This window comes from Lethenteron reissneri, chromosome 8, assembly GCF_015708825.2.
Source record: "Lethenteron reissneri isolate LAM-NWPU_2019-01 chromosome 8, ASM1570882v1, whole genome shotgun sequence".
Lineage (NCBI taxonomy): Eukaryota > Metazoa > Chordata > Hyperoartia > Petromyzontiformes > Petromyzontidae > Lethenteron > Lethenteron reissneri.
The window spans coordinates 603556-623880 of NC_083786.1; positions in this window are offsets into that span (position 1 = coordinate 603556).

Sequence of the window (20325 nt, forward strand, 5' to 3'; positions counted from 1 at the left end):
TGAGTGGTGGTGGGTGAGTGGTGGTGGGTGAGTGGTGGTGGGTGAGTGTGTGGGTGAGTGGTGGTGGGTGAGTGTGTGGGTGAGTGAGTGGTGGGTGAGTGGTGTGTGGTGAGTGGTGGTGGGTGAGTGGTGGTGGGTGAGTGGTGGTGGGTGAGTGGTGGTGGTTGAGTGGTCTGTGGGTGAGTTCGTCTGTGGGTGAGTGGTGGTGGGTGAGTGGTGTGTGGGTGAGTGGTGTGTGGGTGAGTAGTGGTGGGTGAGTGGTCGTGGGTGAGTAGTCTGTGGGTGAGTGGTGGTGGGTGAGTGGTGGTGGGTGAGTGGTGGTGGGTGAGTGGTGGTGGGTGAGTGGTGGTGGGTGAGTGGTCGTGGGTGAGTGGTGGTGGGTGAGTGGTCGTGGTGTGAGTCGTCTGTGGGTGAGTGGTGGTGGGTGAGTGGTGGTGGGTGAGTAGTGGTGGGTGAGTGGTTGGTGGGTGAGTGGTGGTGGGTGAGTGGTCGTGGGTGAGTTCGTCCTGTGGGTGAGTGGGTCGTGGGTGAGTAGTCTGTGGGTGAGTGGTGGTGGGTGAGTGGTGGTCGGTAAGTGGTCTGTGGGTGAGTGGTGGTGGGTGAGTGGTGGTGGGTGAGTGGTGGTGGGTGAGTGGTCGTGGGTGAGTGGCGGTGGGTGAGTGGTGGTGGGTGAGTGGTGTGTGGGTGAGTGGTGGTGGGTGAGTGGTGGTGGGTGAGTGGTGGTGGGTGAGTGGTGGTGGGTGAGTGGTGGTGGGTGAGTGGTGGTGGGTGAGTGGTGTGTGGTGTGAGTGAGTGGTGGGTGAGTGGTGTGTGGGTGAGTGGTGGTGGGTGAGTGGTGGTGGGTGAGTGTTGGTGGGGAGTGGTGGTGGTTGAGTGGTCTGTGGGTGAGTTCGTTCTGTGGGTGAGTGGTGGTGGGTGAGTGGTGGGGTGGTGGGTGAGTGGTGTGTGGGTGAGTAGTGGTGGGTGAGTGGTCGTGGGTGAGTAGTCCTGTGGGTGAGTGGTGGTGGGTGAGTGGTGGTGGGTGAGTGGTGGTGGGTTGAGTGGTGGTGGGTGAGTGGTCGTGGGTGAGTGGTGGTGGGTGAGTGGTCGTGGGTGAGTTCGTCTGTGGGTGAGTGGTGGTGGGTGAGTGGTGGTGGGTGAGTAGTGGTGGGTGAGTGGTGGTGGGTGAGTGGTGGTGGGTGAGTGGTCGTGGGTGAGTTCGTCTGTGGGTGAGTGGTCGTGGGGTGAGTAGTCTGTGGGTGAGTGGTGGTGGGTGAGTGGTGGTCGGTAAGTGGTTCGTGGGTGAGTGGTGGTGGTGAGTGGTGGTGGGTGAGTGGTGGTGGGTGAGTTGTGGTGAGTGAGTGGTGTGTGGGGTGAGTGGTGGTGGGTGAGTGGTGTGTGGGTGAGTGAGTGGTGGGTGAGTGGTGGTGAGTGAGTGGTGGTGGGTGAGTGGTGGTGGGTGAGTGGTGGTGGGTGAGTGGTCGTGGTGAGTGGTCGTGAGTGAGCGGTCTGTGGGTGAGTGGTGGGTGGGTGAGTGGTGTGTGGGTGAGTAGTGGTGGGTGAGTGGTCGTGGGTGAGTAGTCTGTGGGTGAGTGGTGGTGGGTGAGGTGGTGGTGGGTGAGTGGTCGTGGGTGAGTGGTGGTGGGTGAGTGGTGGTGGGTGAGTCGTGTGTGGGTGAGTAGTGGTGGGGTGAGTGGTCGTGGGTGAGTAGTCTGTGGGTGAGTGGTGGTGGGTGAGTGGTGGGTGAGTGGTGGTGGGTGAGTGGTGGTGGGTGAGTGGTGGTGGGTGAGTGGTGGTGGGTGAGTGGTGTGTGGGTGAGTGGTGGTGGGTGAGTGGTGGTGGGTGAGTGGTGGTGGGTGAGTGGTGGTGGTGAGTGGTGGTGGGTGAGTGGTGGTGGGTGAGTAGTGTGTGGGTGAGTGAGTGTGGTGGGTGAGTGGTGGTGGGTGAGTGGTGGTGGGGTGAGTGGTGGTGTGGTGGGTGAGTGGTGGTGGGTGAGTGGTGGGTGGGGTGAGTGGTGGTGGGTTGAGTGGTGGTGGGTGAGTGGTCGTGGGTGAGTGGTCGTGAGTGAGTGGTGGTGGGTGAGTGGTGGTGGGTGAGTGGTGGTGGGTGAGTGGTGTGTGGGTGAGTGAGTGGTGGGTGAGTGATCTGTGGGTGAGTGGTGGTGGGTGAGTGGTGGTGGGTGAGTGGTGGTGGGTGAGTGGTCTTGGGTGAGTGGTGGTGGGTGAGTGGTGGTGGGTGAGTGGTGGTGGGGTGAGTGGTGGTGGGTGGGTGGTCTGTGGGTGAGTGGTGGTGGGTGAGTGGTGGTGGGTGAATGGTCGTGGGTGAGTGGTGGTGGGTGAGTGGTGGTGGGTGAGTGATGGTGGGTGAGTGGTCGTGGGTGAGTGGTGGTGGGTGAGTGGTGGTGGGTGAGTGGTGTGTGGGTGAGTGGTGGTGGGTGAGTGGTGGTGGGTGAGTGGTGGTGGTGTGGTGGGTGAGTGGTGGTGGGTGAGTGGTGGTGGGTGAGTGGTGGTGGGTGAGTGGTCGTGGGTGAGTGGTGGTGGGTGAGTGGTGGTGGGTGAGTGGTGGTGGGTGAGTGGTGGTGGGTGAGTGGTCGTGGGTGAGTGGCGGTGGGTGAGTGGTCGTGGGTGAGTGGTGGTGGGTGAGTGGTGTGTGGGTGAGTGGTGGTGGGTGAGTGGTGGTGGGTGAGTGGTGGTGGGTGAGTGGTGGTGGGTGAGTGGTCGTGGGTGAGTGGTGGTGGGTGATTGGTGGTGGGTGAGTGGTGGTGGGTTAGTGGTGGTGGTTGAGTGGTCTGTGGGTGAGTTCGTCTGTGGGTGAGTGGTGGTGGGTGAGTGGTGTGTGGGTGAGTGGTGTGTGGGTGAGTAGTGGTGGGTGAGTGGTCGTGGGTGAGTAGTCTGTGGGTGAGTGGTGGTGGGTGAGTGGTGGTGGGTGAGTGGTGGTGGGGTGAGTGGTGGTGGGTGAGTGGTCGTGGGTGAGTTCGTCTGTGGGTGAGTGGTGGTGGGTGAGTGGTGGTGGGTGAGTAGTGGTGGGTGAGTGGTGGTGGGTGAGTGGTGGTGGGTGAGTGGTCGTGGGTGAGTTCGTCTGTGGGTGAGTGGTCGTGGGTGAGTAGTCTGTGGGTGAGTGGTGGTGGGTGAGTGGTGGTCGGTGAGTGGTCTGTGGGTGAGTGGTGGTGGGTGAGTGGTGGTGGGTGAGTGGTGGTGGGTGAGTTGTGGTGAGTGAGTGGTGTGTGGGTGAGTGGTGGTGGGTGAGTGGTGTGTGGGTGAGTGGTGGGTGAGTGGTGGTGAGTGAGTGGTGGTGGGTGAGTGGTGGTGGGTGAGTGGTGGGTGGGTGAGTGGTCGTGGGTGAGTGGTCTGTGAGTGAGCGGTCTGTGGGTGAGTGGTGGTGGGTGAGTGGTGTGTGGGTGAGTAGTGGTGGGTGAGTGGTCGTGGGTGAGTAGTCTGTGGTGAGTGTGGGTGGGTGAGTGGTGGTGGGTGAGTGGTCGTGGGTGAGTGGTGGTGGGTGAGTGGTGGTGGGTGAGTCGTGTGTGGGTGAGTATGGTGGGTGAGTGGTCGTGGGTGAGTAGTCTGTGGATGAGTGGTGGTGGGTGAGTGGTGGGTGAGTGGGTGGTGGGTGAGTGGTGGTGGGTGAGTGGTGGTGGGTGAGTGGTGGTGGGTGAGCGGTGTGTGGGGTGAGTGGTGGTGGGTGAGTGGTGGTGGTGAGTGGTGGTGGGTGAGTGGTGGTGGGTGAGTGGTCGTGGGTGAGTGGTGGTGGGTGAGTGGTGGTGGGTGAGTGGTCGTGGGTGAGTGGTCGTGGGTGAGTGGTGGTGGGTGAGTGGTGGTGGGTGAGTAGTGTGTGGGTGAGTGAGTGGTGGTGGGTGAGTGGTGGTGGGTGAGTGGTGGTGGGTGAGTGGTGTGTGGGTGAGTGGTGGTGGGTGAGTGGTGGGTGGGTGAGTGGTGGTGGGTGAGTGGTGGTGGGTGAGTGGTCGTGGGTGAGTGGTCGTGAGTGAGTGGTGGTGGGTGAGTGGTGGTGGGTGAGTGGTGGTGGGTGAGTGGTGTGTGGGTGAGTGAGTGGTGGGTGAGTGATCTGTGGGTGAGTGGTGTGGGTGAGTGGTGGTGGGTGAGTGGTGTTGGGTGAGTGGTGTTGGGTGAGTGGTGATGGGTGAGTGGTGTTGGGTGAGTGGTGATGGGTGAGTGGTCTGATGGGTGAGTGGTGATGGGTGAGTGGTGGTGGGTGAGTGGTGATGGGTGAGTGGTGATGGGTGAGTGGTGGTGGGTGAGTGGTGGTGGGTGAGTGGTGGTGGGGTGAGTGATGGTGGGTGAGTGGTCGTGGGTGAGTGGTGGTGGTGAGTGGTGGTGGGGGGGGGGGGTGTGGGTGAGTGGTGGTGGGGGGATGGTGGTGGGTGAGTGGTGGGTGGGTGAGTGGTCGTGGGTGAGTGGTGGTGGGTGAGTTGTGGTGGGTGAGTGGTGGTGGGTGAGTGGTGGTGGGTGGGTGGTCTGTGGGTGAGTGGTGGTGGGTGAGTGGTGGTGGGTGAGTGGTGGTGGGTGAGTGGTCGTGGGTGAGTGGTGGTGGGTGAGTGGTGGTGGGTGAGTGGTCGTGGGTGAGTGGTGGTGGGTGAGTGGTGGTGGGTGAGTGGTGGTGGGTGAGTGGTGGTGGGTGAGTGGTCGTGGGTGAGTGGCGGTGGGTGAGTGGTCGTGGGTGAGTGGTGGTGGGTGAGTGGTGTGTGGGTGAGTGGTGGTGGGTGAGTGGTGGTGGGTGAGTGGTGGTGGGTGAGTGGTCGTGGGTGAGTGGTGGTGGGTGAGTGGTGGTGGGTGAGTGGTGGTGGGTGAGTGGTGGTGGTTGAGTGGTCTGTGGGTGAGTTCGTCTGTGGGTGAGTGGTGGTGGGTGAGTGGTCGTGGGTGAGTTCGTCTGTGGGTTAGTGGTCGTGGGTGAGTAGTCTGTGGGTGAGTGGTGGTGGGTGAGTGGTGGTCGGTGAGTGGTCTGTGGGTGAGTGGTGGTGGGTGAGTGGTGGTGGGTGAGTGGTGGTGGGTGAGTTGTGGTGAGTGAGTGGTGTGTGGGTGAGTGGTGGTGGGTGAGTGGTGTGTGGGTGAGTGAGTGGTGGGTGAGTGGTGGTGAGTGAGTGGTGGTGGGTGAGTGGTGGTGGGTGAGTGGTGGTGGGTGAGTGGTCGTGGGTGAGTGGTCTGTGAGTGAGCGGTCTGTGGGTGAGTGGTGGTGGGTGAGTGGTGTGTGGGTGAGTAGTTGTGGGTGAGTGGTCGTGGGTGAGTAGTCTGTGGGTGAGTGGTGGTGGGTGAGTGGTGGTGGGTGAGTGGTCGTGGGTGAGTGGTGGTGGGTGAGTGGTGGTGGGTGAGTCGTGTGTGGGTGAGTAGTGGTGGGTGAGTGGTGGTGGGTGAGTGGTCGTGGGTGAGTGGCGGTGGGTGAGTGGTCGTGGGTGAGTGGTGGTGGGTGAGTGGTGTGTGGGTGAGTGGTGGTGGGTGAGTGGTGGTGGGTGAGTGGTGGTGGGTGAGTGGTCGTGGGTGAGTGGTGGTGGGTGAGTGGTGGTGAGTGGTGGTGGGTGAGTGGTGGTGGTTGAGTGGTCTGTGGGTGAGTTCGTCTGTGGGTGAGTGGTGGTGGGTGAGTGGTCGTGGGTGAGTTCGTCTGTGGGTGAGTGGTCGTGGGTGAGTAGTCTGTGGGTGAGTGGTGGTGGGTGAGTGGTGGTCGGTGAGTGGTCTGTGGGTGAGTGGTGGTGGGTGAGTGGTGGTGGGTGAGTGGTGGTGGGTGAGTTGTGGTGAGTGAGTGGTGTGTGGGTGAGTGGTGGTGGGTGAGTGGTGTGTGGGTGAGTGAGTGGTGGGTGAGTGGTGGTGAGTGAGTGGTGGTGGGTGAGTGGTGGTGGGTGAGTGGTGGTGGGTGAGTGGTCGTGGGTGAGTGGTCTGTGAGTGAGCGGTCTGTGGGTGAGTGGTGGTGGGTGAGTGGTGTGTGGGTGAGTAGTTGTGGGTGAGTGGTCGTGGGTGAGTAGTCTGTGGGTGAGTGGTGGTGGGTGAGTGGTGGTGGGTGAGTGGTCGTGGGTGAGTGGTGGTGGGTGAGTGGTGGTGGGTGAGTCGTGTGTGGGTGAGTAGTGGTGGGTGAGTGGTCGTGGGTGAGTAGTCTGTGGGTGAGTGGTGGTGGGTGAGTGGTGGTGGGTGAGTGGTGGTGGGTGAGTGGTGGTGGGTGAGTGGTGGTGGGTGAGTGGTCGTGGGTGAGTGGTGGTGGGTGAGTGGTGGTGGGTGAGTAGTGTGTGGGTGAGTGAGTGGTGGTGGGTGAGTGGTGGTGGGTGAGTGGTGGTGGGTGAGTGGTGGTGGGTGAGTGGTGTGTGGTGAGTGGTGGTGGGTGAGTGGTGGTGGGTGAGTGGTGGTGGTTGAGTGGTCTGTGGGTGAGTTCGTCTGTGGGTGAGTGGTGGTGGGTGAGTGGTGTGTGGGTGAGTGGTGGTGGGTGAGTGGTGGTGGGTGAGTGGTGGTGGGTGAGTGGTGGTGGGTGAGTGGTCGTGGGTGAGTGGTGGTGGGTGAGTGGTCGTGGGTGAGTTCGTCTGTGGGTGAGTGGTGGTGGGTGAGTGGTGGTGGGTGAGTAGTGGTGGGTGAGTGGTGGTGGGTGAGTGGTGGTGGGTGAGTGGTCGTGGGTGAGTTCGTCTGTGGGTGAGTGGTCGTGGGTGAGTAGTCTGTGGGTGAGTGGTGGTGGGTGAGTGGTGGTCGGTGAGTGGTCTGTGGGTGAGTGGTGGTGGGTGAGTGGTGGTGGGTGAGTGGTGGTGGGTGAGTGGTGGTGAGTGAGTGGTGTGTGGGTGAGTGGTGGTGGGTGAGTGGTGTGTGGGTGAGTGAGTGGTGGGTGAGTGGTGGTGAGTGAGTGGTGGTGGGTGAGTGGTGGTGGGTGAGTGGTGGTGGGTGAGTGGTCGTGGGTGAGTTGTCTGTGAGTGAGCGGTCTGTGGGTGAGTGGTGGTGGGTGAGTGGTGTGTGGGTGAGTAGTGGTGGGTGAGTGGTCGTGGGTGAGTAGTCTGTGGGTGAGTGGTGGTGGGTGAGTGGTGGTGGGTGAGTGGTCGTGGGTGAGTGGTGGTGGGTGAGTGGTGGTGGGTGAGTGGTGTGTGGGTGAGTAGTGGTGGGTGAGTGGTCGTGGGTGAGTAGTCTGTGGGTGAGTGGTGGTGGGTGAGTGGTGGTGGGTGAGTGGTGGTGGGTGAGTGGTGTGTGGGTGAGTGGTGGTGGGTGAGTGGTGGTGGGTGAGTGGTGGTGGGTGAGTGGTGGTGGGTGAGTGGTCGTGGGTGAGTGGTCGTGGGTGAGTGGTGGTGGGTGAGTGGTGGTGGGTGAGTGGTCGTGGGTGAGTGGTGGTGGGTGAGTGGTGGTGGGTGAGTGGTGGTGGGTGAGTAGTGTGTGGGTGAGTGAGTGGTGGTGGGTGAGTGGTGGTGGGTGAGTGGTGGTGGGTGAGTGGTGGTGGGTGAGTTCGTCTGTGGGTGAGTGGGGTGTGGGTGAGTGGTGGTGGGTAAGTGGTGGTGGGTGAGTGGTGGTGGGTGAGTGGTGTGTGGGTGAGTGGTCGTGGGTGAGTGGTCTGTGGGTGAGTGGTGGTGGGTGAGTGGTGGTGGGTGAGTGGTCTGTGGGTGAGTGGTGGTGGGTGAGTGGTGGTGGGTGAGTGGTGGTGGGTGAGTGGTGGTGAGTGAGTGGTGTGTGGGTGAGTGGTGGTGGGTGAGTGGTGTGTGGGTGAGTGGGTGGTGGGTGAGTGGTGGTGGGTGAGTGGTGGTGGGTGAGTGGTGGTGGGTGAGTGGTGGTGGGTGAGTGGTCGTGGGTGAGGTGTCTGTGAGTGAGCGGTCTGTGGGTGAGTGGTGGTGGGTGAGTGGTGTGTGGGTGAGTAGTGGTGGGTGAGTGGTCGTGGGTGAGTAGTCTGTGGGTGAGTGGTGGTGGGTGAGTGGTGGTGGGTGAGTGGTCGTGGGTGAGTGGTGGTGGGTGAGTGGTGGTGGGTGAGTGGTGTGTGGGTGAGTAGTGGTGGGTGAGTGGTCGTGGGTGAGTAGTCTGTGGGTGAGTGGTGGTGGGTGAGTGGTGGTGGGTGAGTGGTGGTGGGTGAGTGGTGTGTGGGTGAGTGGTGGTGGGTGAGTGGTGGTGGGTGAGTGGTGGTGGGTGAGTGGTGGTGGGTGAGTGGTCGTGGGTGAGTGGTCGTGGGTGAGTGGTGGTGGGTGAGTGGTGGTGGGTGAGTGGTCGTGGGTGAGTGGTGGTGGGTGAGTGGTGGTGGGTGAGTGGTGGTGGGTGAGTAGTGTGTGGGTGAGTGAGTGGTGGTGGGTGAGTGGTGGGGGGTGAGTGGTGGTGGGTGAGTGGTGGTGGGTGAGTTCGTCTGTGGGTGAGTGGGGTGTGGGTGAGTGGTGGTGGGTAAGTGGTGGTGGGTGAGTGGTGGTGGGTGAGTGGTGTGTGGGTGAGTTCGTCTGTGGGTGAGTGGTGGTGGGTGAGTGGTGGTGGGTGAGTGGTCGTGGGTGAGTGGTCTGTGGGTGAGTGGTGGTGGGTGAGTGGTGTGTGGGTGAGTAGTGGTGGGTGAGTGGTCGTGGGTGAGTAGTCTGTGGGTGAGTGGTGGTGGGTGAGTGGTGGTGGGTGAGTGGTGGTGGGTGAGTGGTGTGTGGGTGAGTGGTGGTGGGTGAGTGGTGGTGGGTGAGTGGTGGTGGGTGAGTGGTGGTGGGTGAGTGGTCGTGGGTGAGTGGTCGTGGGTGAGTGGTGGTGGGTGAGTGGTGGTGGGTGAGTGGTCGTGGGTGAGTGGTGGTGGGTGAGTGGTGGTGGGTGAGTGGTGGTGGGTGAGTAGTGTGTGGGTGAGTGAGTGGTGGTGGGTGAGTGGTGGTGGGTGAGTGGTGGTGGGTGAGTGGTGGTGGGTGAGTTCGTCTGTGGGTGAGTGGTGGTGGGTGAGTGGTGGTGGGTGAGTGGTGGTGGGTGAGTGGTGGTGAGTGAGTGGTGTGTGGGTGAGTGGTGGTGGGTGAGGGGTGTGTGGGTGAGTGAGTGGTGGGTGAGTGGTGGTGGGTGAGTGGTGGTGGGTGAGTGGTGGTGGGTGAGTGGTGGTGGGTGAGTGGTCGTGGGTGAGTTGTCTGTGAGTGAGCGGTCTGTGGGTGAGTGGTGGTGGGTGAGTGGTGTGTGGGTGAGTAGTGGTGGGTGAGTGGTCGTGGGTGAGTAGTCTGTGGGTGAGTGGTGGTGGGTGAGTGGTGGTGGGTGAGTGGTCGTGGGTGAGTGGTGGTGGGTGAGTGGTGGTGGGTGAGTGGTGTGTGGGTGAGTAGTGGTGGGTGAGTGGTCGTGGGTGAGTAGTCTGTGGGTGAGTGGTGGTGGGTGAGTGGTGGTGGGTGAGTGGTGGTGGGTGAGTGGTGTGTGGGTGAGTGGTGGTGGGTGAGTGGTGGTGGGTGAGTGGTGGTGGGTGAGTGGTGGTGGGTGAGTGGTCGTGGGTGAGTGGTCGTGGGTGAGTGGTGGTGGGTGAGTGGTGGTGGGTGAGTGGTCGTGGGTGAGTGGTGGTGGGTGAGTGGTGGTGGGTGAGTGGTGGTGGGTGAGTAGTGTGTGGGTGAGTGAGTGGTGGTGGGTGAGTGGTGGTGGGTGAGTGGTGGTGGGTGAGTGGTGGTGGGTGAGTTCGTCTGTGGGTGAGTGGGGTGTGGGTGAGTGGTGGTGGGTAAGTGGTGGTGGGTGAGTGGTGGTGGGTGAGTGGTGTGTGGGTGAGTTCGTCTGTGGGTGAGTGGTGGTGGGTGAGTGGTGGTGGGTGAGTGGTCGTGGGTGAGTGGTCTGTGGGTGAGTGGTGGTGGGTGAGTGGTGGTGGGTGAGTGGTGTGTGGGTGAGTGGTGGTGGGTGAGTGGTGTGTGGGTGAGTGGTGGTGGGTGAGTGGTGGTGGGTGAGTGGCGTGTGGGTGAGTGGTGTGTGGGTGAGTGGTGGTGGGTGAGTGGTGTGTGGGTGAGTGGTGGTGGGTGAGTGGTGTGTGGGTGAGTGGTGGTGGGTGAGTGGTGTATGGGTGAGCGGTTGTAGGTGAGCGGTGGTGGGTGAGTGGTGTGTGGGTGAGTGGTTGTAGGTGAGTGGTTGTGGGTTAGCGGGGAGCTGCAGCAGAGCGGCTGGTTTAGCGCCCTGCGCTGCGAACCCGGCTACCCGAGTTCGATTCCCGTCCACTGCCATTAACACCAGTGACGATTATCTGAATCAGTTCCTTGGTCGACTTAGCCTCAAGTGAGTACCTGGTGCGGTGTGCAAACATCGCCACTAGGGAGACAAAGGCAACCGAGGGTAGTGCTGGCCACCCACCCCAGGCTTTCATCGGTGCTCGCCAACAGCACTTGCCTCAACAGTCTGTTAAGTCAATACGGGAGCTCTTTGTCTTTGTGGACGAGTGTTTGTGGTTGAGTGGAAGGTGGTGACCACGGGTCCCGTGCCTCCTGCACTCGTCGCAGGTCTCAGGCACCTAATGGCAGCCCCTGAACTCGACGTCTATGACACCACGAATACGATGTCGCGTGCGGTTTGCAATGTATGAATGTAATCAATTATCAACGCCAGTGGCAGCAATAACAAAACATTTTTATGAAGCTTACAACACACAAATAACAAAACAAACTCTCCAGATTGATTAAGTCAGCACAACGCTATTTCAATTCTGCTTTGATCAACCCAATAACTTCAGCCTCTTGGGATCACACGTAATGAAGCCAAGACGCGTGCTGAACATAGCAAAGATGATGTTGAAAGTTAATTAAACTATGGCTATCAGAAGATTTGGTCGCGTTTATTTTTTCTTGCCATGGGCATTAGTATCAATATCCAAGAGGCAAACACATCTTAGGAGGAAGCCAACTCTTATTTACAAGGATGGCCAGGCAGAGTACACGTCGGCAAGACAACCATACAAATCCAGATAACAGCAACAACAAAGCGAGAAATCTATTTTTATTTGTGTTGAGGGATCAAGAAGCGCCTCGCCAGAGCACGCGACAGGACTGAGCACCGCGTCACGCAGTCCGGGCCTTCCGATCAGAGTGAACGACTGAACAACCTCACTCGTTCAGAATAACCCCACTCGTTTAGAATAATAAATTACGTGTAACGTGCTGCATAGCATTCAGAATCAATATATTTATTAATACTGCAGGATAAATCCGATGAGCTATGAAGCTATTTTTCACAGATGGTCCAGTAGGGGCACGGGGTAAGAACTTTACAATAACAAACAATACAAAAACACGATCGGAGTGCAAAGTACACGAAAAGTAAACAAATCACCCTAAAGACATACAAATACAACTAAACCATTCCCATCCTACCAGGTGAAGCCCCCTTATATTTCCAAAGTAAACTGGCTACCACAAATGTTAAGCTCAACAAAGTGGCCCTCATCATTCTGACCGTACAATCCGCAAAGCTGTCTCCCCAGCTATGGGGAGACAACAATCTGAGGATCCAATCAAAACCATCACTTTGCCATATATAGCAGGGGTTAATTCTATATTTGAAGCTTTCGTGACTGCAATGATTCATATTCTTAGGTTTTTCGGTAAAGTCACGTAGGTAATTTTTTTTAATTTTAATTAATTAAAGTAAAATAAAAATTTAAAAAAATCACGACGTTTCGGAGGCAACACAAGCTTCCATCTTCAGGTGGAACCGTCACAGCACGATAGCTGTATCAAGTAAGAGAAATTCCAAGAAAACAGTCCTTGCATATATACTGGTTGAGGGTGGGAGGAGTCAAGGTAGGCCCTGGATATTATTATTGTGAGGTTCTGTGCGGTGCGGCTGAAGCACGCTGTTAGGAATGAGCCTTTGTTGTGTAAACTATTTGAAATCGGAGGTTCCAAGAGTTGTTAATGTGCGGCTGATGTAAAGGTGCGTGTTAATGGGACTGAGCCTTTTGTTATGTAGAGGTGGTGCGGCTGAAACCGCTGCCAGGAATGAGTCTTTGTTGTGTAGACTGGTTGAACTGGGAGCTTCTAAGAGTTGTTAAGGTGCGGGGTAAAGGTGCGGCTGCTGTGAATGGGACTGAGCCTTTGTTATGTCGATCAAACAGCACTTTGCTACGTTTCTGGGATTAATTCTAGATTTGCCAAATACGTGTGGTAAAACTTAAAGTAGGAAAACCAGTGTGTGAAAATAGAAGAAAAAACTATACGGTAACTGAAGAATAGTGCCTGTCAAATAAGATGGTCCAAATATGTGTAGTTAAATCTTTTTTGCATGGTTAATAACATCTTTACAATGATTACTAAGTTTGTACCCATCATCACGGTTGAAATTATGTCTGTGTTTGTATATTTGGATGGCTTCGTGTACAAACCTTTGATGGTAGCCAGGAGATTTGCAGAGCACCTTTGTCTCGGAAAAGGCAATTTCATGAGAGCCTTTTCTGAGACCAAGGTGCTCTGCAAACCTCCTGGCTACCATCAAAGGTTTGTACACGAAGCCATCCAAATATACAAACACAGACATAATTTCAACCGTGATGATGGGTACAAACTTAGTAATCATTGGAAAGATGTTATTAACCATGCAAAAAAGATTTAACTACACATATTTGGACCATCTTATTTGACAGGCACTATTCTTCAGTTACCATATAGTTTCTTCTTCTTTTTTCACACACTGGTTTTCCTACTTTAAGTTTTACCACACATATTTGGCAAATCTAGAATTAATCCCAGCAACGTAGCAAAGTGCTGTTTCATCTACATAAGAAAGGCTCAGTCCCATTCACAGCAGCCGCACCTTTACATGAGCCGCACCTTAACAACTCTTAGAACCTCCCAGTTCAACCAGTCTACACAACAAAGACTCATTTCTGGCAGCGGTTTCAGCCGCACCACCTCTACATAACAAAAGGCTCAGTCCCATTAACACGCACCTTTACATCAGCCGCACATTAACAACTCTTGGAACCTCCGATTTCAACCAGTTTACACAACAAAGGCTCATTCCTAACAGCGTGCTTCAGCCGCACCGCACCGAACCTCACAATAATAATATCCAGGGCCTACCTTGACTCCTCCCACCCTCAACCAGTATATATACAAGGACTGTTTTCTTGGAATTTCTCTTACTTGATACAGCTATCGTGCTGTGACGGTTCCACCTGAAGATGGAAGCTTGTGTTGCCTCCGAAACGCCGTGATTTTATTTATTTATTTATTACTTTTATTAATTTTAATTTTTTACCTATGTGACTTTACCGAAAAAACCTAAAAATAGCAGGGGTTACCAAAAAGATTTCCAAAATCTTAAACAAACACAAGATCCAGGTTAGTTTCAAAACAGTACACAAAATCCGTGATTCGATCCCATCTGTAAAGGATGTGATTCCTGACATGCAATACCCTGGTGTCTACAAACTGAGTTGTGGCTGCGGCAGCAGTTATATTGAGGAAACGAAACGACATGTCTCGGACCGTGTTCACGAACACAAGGCAGATCTGAAACATGGTAGGACAATTACTTCTGCCGTTGCTGATCATTGTTTTAATGCTGTGGGCTCACACGAAATTTATTTTTCCAAGATAAAGGTACTCTGCAAACCTACCGGCTATCATCAGAGATTTGTTCATGAAGCAATCCAGACATATATAAACACAGACACAACTTCAACCGAGAAGATGGGTACAAACTGAGCAATCATAGGAAGGACGGTATTAACCAAGTAAAGTCTTAACTGATTGTGATGTTTCTCTCCTACCTGCCTATGTCAGCTGTTATTTCCGACTCTCTGTGTGTGTCTCTCTCTCTGTCTCTCTCTCACCATGTGTATCTCTTGCTCTTAGGGTTTTTTGCTTCCTGTTGCCCAGCTCTGATATTGAAATGCTAATCTTCTCATTGGCACACCTCCGGTGGCTGGGCCGTCTCACATTGACATGCTAATCTCTCACATTTACATACAAATTCCTTCTCTAGCTCCGCCCACTTACCCTTGGGTTGGGCCCACCAAAATCCTATATAAACTCTTGTTGCAGCAGCTCTTTCTCCTACGTCAGCAGTCCTCCTGCTGTGTTTGTTTCACACCTGATGACGGTTGCTTGTGTTGTGATCGAAACGTCTACCTACATTACTTTACCGAAATAATCAAAGAGTATGGATTCCTGCAGTCACGAAAGCTTCAAATCAAATTGACCCCCATCATTTGGACTCTTGCAGAGAGAGAGAGAGACTCGAGCGGCGCGAGGAGCAGCCACCAAATCACCCACAAAGCTCTGCGGTGCTCCACGTCATTGAGATGTTGACGGCCAATCAACGCGCGTTCACACTCGTGGGAAGAACTTAGAGCAGCTCGAGAAAACCCCACACAACGACTCCAATACCTGTCAACCCCTTATCAGTGCCTGCCTTATTACAGACCAATTCAGACCGTATTGGCCTCAACATCCATCCTACAAAGTTCCATCACAGGGGAAAAACACAAACAAATAAACATTTGTTTTTGCTCGTATTGAAACGGCTGTATGCCGCATTGACCTGCAAGCTCAAGTTCCCTGTATGAGACTACGGATACACCGTATGGGTTGACAGGTATGCACTCCATCGTCACACAGAATGGGACACAGGTGGCAGTCCACATCTGCTGTTCTGCCCATCTGGTGAGCGAGGGGGTACAGCAACCTCATGACACCAGTCTCTGTGCAATCCACCAACCCTCGCCGCCCTCCAAAGCGCTGTATTACAGGTAGCCACGCGCGTACCGTAGTAGCCACCGACGCCCGAAATGGTCATTTGCAGAATTCCCGGTTGTTGGCCATGTGAAGATATCGGAACCGCGAACGCGATGCCACCTCTGGTGGTGCGGATGAGTGAGAAAGATAATTTATCTAGCCTGGCCTCATGGCCCATCCTGCACGCCTGTTTATTATGCGGGGACCCTCGAGTGAATTTAACTCAGGAAATACTGGGTTCAAAGTGTAGTGCGCGCCAACCCCAATGCGCCACCACTCCCCACAACGGGTCGACTGCAAGACGGTGATGAAGGCAAATCCTTCCGTGGTCGCAGCTGCCAGCTGCAGGGCGCCGCTGCTGTCATTCTCAGTCACCCCCCTCCCACCGGCGCGCTGGGGGGCAATGCGACCCGCCGAACCCCCCTTCCACCCCCATGGGCTGAACTGCTCGGGGTGCAGTGCGGCTGGCAAGCCACTAGAGGCCGCTATCACAGCGCGGCCGAGTCACGTGTCCACACTGCTTGTCCACACTGCTTGTGCAGCTGAATGGAGTTAAAAATAACTCACAAACACCGCTTTATTGTGAAAGACCCAACGCAGAACATCCCTCCCTGGGTTTGATCTTCCACGGAGCTGCTTGTGGTCCACCCTAAACCGCACCCACTGCACAAACCATGGCAGTAGATGCGGAGACCTGATGATGCATACATCGAAAATGACAAACTCTCCAGTAGCAGTGTGCGACTGTGGTTGTCCAGAACAGACTGTGCAACAATTACCGACGCAATGCCCCGATTCACAAATACGAAGGAGACATCACAGCAATGATGATGATGATATACTACTCCGCTACTTCTCCTGACGCGGTTGTGTTGCACACTCGAAATGAAGGACGTGGGCAGGTGCTTCAAATCGAGGGCAAGCACATTTATTGTGGTTAGTCTGTAATATTGTGAAGAACAGCACCGTCACTCTGTAAAATGCACCAGCACGTGTCACACACAGCAATTCTTCCGAGCCGCCATTAACCATGTGGCTGGTGTCCAAGTCCGGTTAATCATTAACAGTTTTCTCTTAAACCCAATTCTACTACTGATAAACCATCGTTGTCTTCGACAATCACATTTGCACATCACTATTCGAATATTACTTTAATCCTAAGCTGTATGTTTATCTATATCATCCACTTATATCGGTATCTTACACCCATCATATGTACTGTATGTGTACAGTATACATACTGTATATCACAATTGTACAGCTTACTACTTTACATGTGTTCTATTCTCAATAGCATTGCAAGTAGTCATGCTCTGGGTACATGGGCATGGTTATAGACTAAACAGCATTAAAGTTAGAGAATTACAATGACAGTAGGTAATTATAGTGCGTCATCCCTTTACAATGCACAGTGCTAAAACCCCTCTAATTGCATATAATCACAAACGAACAATTCAAAGCCAAGATTAACGTCTAGAACAAGTCTAGAACATTTATATAACGATCAAAAACAACCTCTCGGTCCTTTACCTGTAAAATGCAACAGCACGTGTCACACACATCAATTCTTCCGAGCCGCCATTAACCATGTGGCTGGTGTCCAAGTCCGGTTAATCATTAACCCTGCCAGCCACCTACAGGCCCAACTCAGTCATCACATGCTGCTGTACACACATGCATTGATGCACTGCACAGCACATCAGGACTTTCACAGAACTACACTTTACTCCCTTGATGCACAAGGACATAATTAAAAGAGTGATCCATTCCTAATGTGCCACACTCTCCCCCACAGAATGACTGTCGTCTCGACACTCTATTTTTTTCCTTGCAAACATTTTGCAGTCTTTTTCCTTAAACTGGTCATGAAAGGAGTTTATGAAATCGTGAAAACAATTTCTCTTGGGATCATATCCCTTCCAAGATAGCGCCACTCCAGAAGCTCTCTATTTTGGGGTGAGCTCCAACTCTGTGTGCACGAAGAGATACAGTGAGGGAAAAAAGTATTTGATCCCCTGCTGATTTTGTACGTTTGCCCACTGACAAAGAAATTACCAGTCTATAATTTTAATGGTAGGTTTATTTGAACAGTGAGAGACAGAATAACAACAACAAAAATCCAGAAAAACGCATGTCAAAAATGTTATAAATTGATTTGCATTTTAATGAGGGAAATAAGTATTTGACCCCTCTGTAAAACATGACTTAATGCTTGGTGGCAAAACCCTTGTTGGCAATCACAGAGGTCAGACGTTTCTTGTAGTTGGCTAGCAGGTTTGCACACATCTCAGGCGGGATTTTGTCCCACTCCTCTTTGCAGATCTTCTCCAAGTCATTAAGGTTTCGAGGCTGACGTTTGGCAACTCGAACCTTCAACTCCCTCCACAGATTTTCCATGGGATTAAGGTCTGGAGACTGGCTAGGCCACTCCAGGACCTTAATGTGCTTCTTCTTGAGCCACTTCTTTGTTGCCTTGGCCGTGTGTTTTGGGTCATTGTCATGCTGGAATACCCATCCACGACCCATTTTCAATGCCCTGGCTGAGGGAAGGAGGTTCTCACCCAAGATTTGACGGTACATGGCCCCGTCCATCGTCCCTTTGATGCGGTGAAGTTGTCCTGTCCCCTTAGCAGAAAAACACCCCCAAAGCATAATGTTTCCACCTCCATGTTTGACGGTGGGGATGGTGTTCTTGGGGTCATAGGCAGCATATCTCCTCCAAACACGGCGAGTTGAGTTGATGCCAAAGAGCTCCATTTTGGTCTCATCTGACCACAACACTTTCATCCAGTTGTCCTCTGAATCATTCAGATGTTCATTGGCAAACTTCAGACTGTGCTTTCTTGAGCAGGGGGACCTTGCGGGCGCTGCAGGATTTCAGTCCTTCACGGCGTAGTGTGTTACCAACTGTTTTCTTGGTGACTATGGTCCCAGCTGCCTTGAGATCATTGACAAGATCCTCCCATGTAGTTCTGGGCTGATTCCTCACCGTTATCATGATCATTGCAACTCCACGAGGTGAGATCTTGCATGGAGCCCCAGGCCGATGGAGATTAACAGTTCTTTTGTGTTTCTTCCATTTGTGAATAATCGCACCAACTCTTGTCACCTTCTCACCAAGCTGCTTGGCGATGGTCTTGTAGCCCATTCCAGCCTTGTGTAGGTCTACAATCTTGTCCCTAACATCCTTGGAGAGCTCTTTGGTCTTGGCCATGGTGGAGAGTTTGGAATCTGATTGATTGATTGCTTATGTGAACAGGTAACAAGCTGAGATTAGGAGCACTCCCTTTAAGAGTGTCCTCCTAATCTCAGCTCGTTACCTGTATAAAAGACACCTGGGAGCCAGAAATCTTTCTGATTGAGAGAGGGTCAAATACTTATTTCCCTCATTAAAATGCAAATCAATTTATAACATTTTTGACATGCGTTTTTCTGGATTTTGTTGTTGTTATTCTGTCTCTCACTGTTCAAATAAACCTACCATTAACATTATAGACTGATCATTTCTTTGTCAGTGGGCAAACGTACAAAATCAGCAGGGAATCAAATACTTTTTTCCTTCACTGTAGGAGCCCAAGCAATTGTATTATGCTTTTGGAATTACCAGACAATCTGGTATTACTAAAGCAAAGCATGCTTCACATTTTACTGACCAGAAATTTCACCATCCATATCTTCAAGAAAATTTTGATGGTGGCAGTGTTTGACCTGTTCCATTACTGTCTTTGTCTGTCTGCTGTATTGTTTCAATGAAAGACAGCAGGTTTTGAACATATGCACAGGCCTCATCATCTTCTTCTTGGTCTTCAACTTCATGAAGTACTCTTTCTGCCATACGAATCAAAGCCCGTCTGCTTTTATCTTCAGCAGTCTCATCATCATGGAAACACTTCAAATATCTGCATGTTTCCATGAGCTGGGCTTTCTGTAGCTGATTCAAAGCAGTACTGGCCTTGTCCTGTAGCTGTTCCAGTGCTATGATGTGAAGACCGTTCAGATCCTTGCACGAATATCTTTATATATGCTGCCTTTACAATTGCTTGGTTCGTCTCATTGGAAGAGTTGATCCCCATCAGTAAACTCTGGGAAACTCTCCTGCCAGGCTGGCCAAAATATGGTCACTGCCCTGGATCTGGCAGCCAAGTCAGGAGCCCCAATAGAATGGCATCCAAGTGACTGACAGGTAACTACTGTTGCCAGATTCCGGCACAACCTCGCCTGGTATACACAGTTGTTATCTTGGCAAGACGACCAGAATGTGACATTGTAGTTGTTGCTACAATGCATCTACATCGCCAGCCATATGAAAAGACGAATACGACTGCTTGTGTATTATGTTGCTTATGTTCTCCACAACGACCCTCATTGAGCAATGTTATGTTGCGTACTATATCACTTTAGAGGCAGTGTGGGGCATCCGATGCGTACCGCATCACCTCTCGCTGACAACGGCGTGTCCCAGACACCTCCATATGGTTCCCTCCCCCCACCCCCCTGTTCATCACAGAGTCCATACACGTGGCCGACTGTTTTGCCGGTAAATCCGGTCCCGGGATGCGATACCGACCCCGCAAGCTGTGGCACGCTGGGCCCGCCGGCCGGAGCGTCGACTCATCTTGATGCTCAGAAAACAGCGACCTCCACCCCGAGGGTTAAAGGATCAGCCCGCGTAAGGAGGGAACCCCAATATCGGCATTCCCAGCTACCCGCCCTGCATCCTCTTGCCAAGGGAATGGTGGGAAGTTGGAATGCCGAGAATTCCCCACGAGTGCTGCCTGGCTTCTCGCCGAGAAAGCCCCAAAAGCTGCACAAACTTATGAGTGGGTTGGCACATGGGACATCAGAACTCTCTGCCCATCAGGGTGCAATGCGCATCCTCCTCTAAAGAACTCTAGAGGGCAGGACTCAGTGTCATGGGGACTCCAGGAGGTTGTAATAGCTTGGCGCTGGTGAATCCGCCACAGGGAATTTACACGGCCCCCGTAATTGGGGGGGGGGGGGGGGGCTGCACGCATCTCCCTGCACGGCTTTGCCGGGATGGTCACTGCCCTGGATCGGGCAGCCAAGTCAGGAGCCCCAATAGAATGGTATCCAAGTGACTGACAGGTAACTACTGTTGCCAGATTCCAGCACAATCTCGCCTGGTATGCAGGATGTCTCGGGTTTGACTCGGACCCTCACGCCTGCTGCATATTTGGAGTTTGCGTGTCTCTATCCCCGTGGTTGCGTGGATTTGTTTCCGGGTCTTCCGGTTTTTCCCTACACATTTAGAATCAACATCACGCGTTTAGAGTATTTGGCTGCTATCAATGTCCACGTTATAAGCTGCTTCGTTGGGCTATCATTTGTGATGGCCAGGTCGCTTCTGAAAAAGAGCTACATAGCTCAGTGGGCCTTACCTGGTAAAATAACAATTAGTTTAGTTTTAGAGTTTAGTTTTAACTTGTTGTAGTCGTGGCATAGACACCAACCAACAACGAAGCACCTGACAAACATGAAGGACCATTTCTACCCAACCAGTCTTTGGAGCAGAAGCTGAACTGGACACAACCTCATGACCTCGTCAATGTGCCTCAGAGGCTTCAACGCCGGTGCTTCCAGGGGATGGCCTCCGAACCGTGATCGGCCCAACTTGGCAACGGCACCCCTAAGCGACAAACTCACGAAAGGTTCGTTCAGTTCCGTACAGGGGCTCAGCATAGGTAGCACGCGGTATCAGCGCCTGCGACATTCCCAGGGCGTTGCTGGATTGCAAACGACGA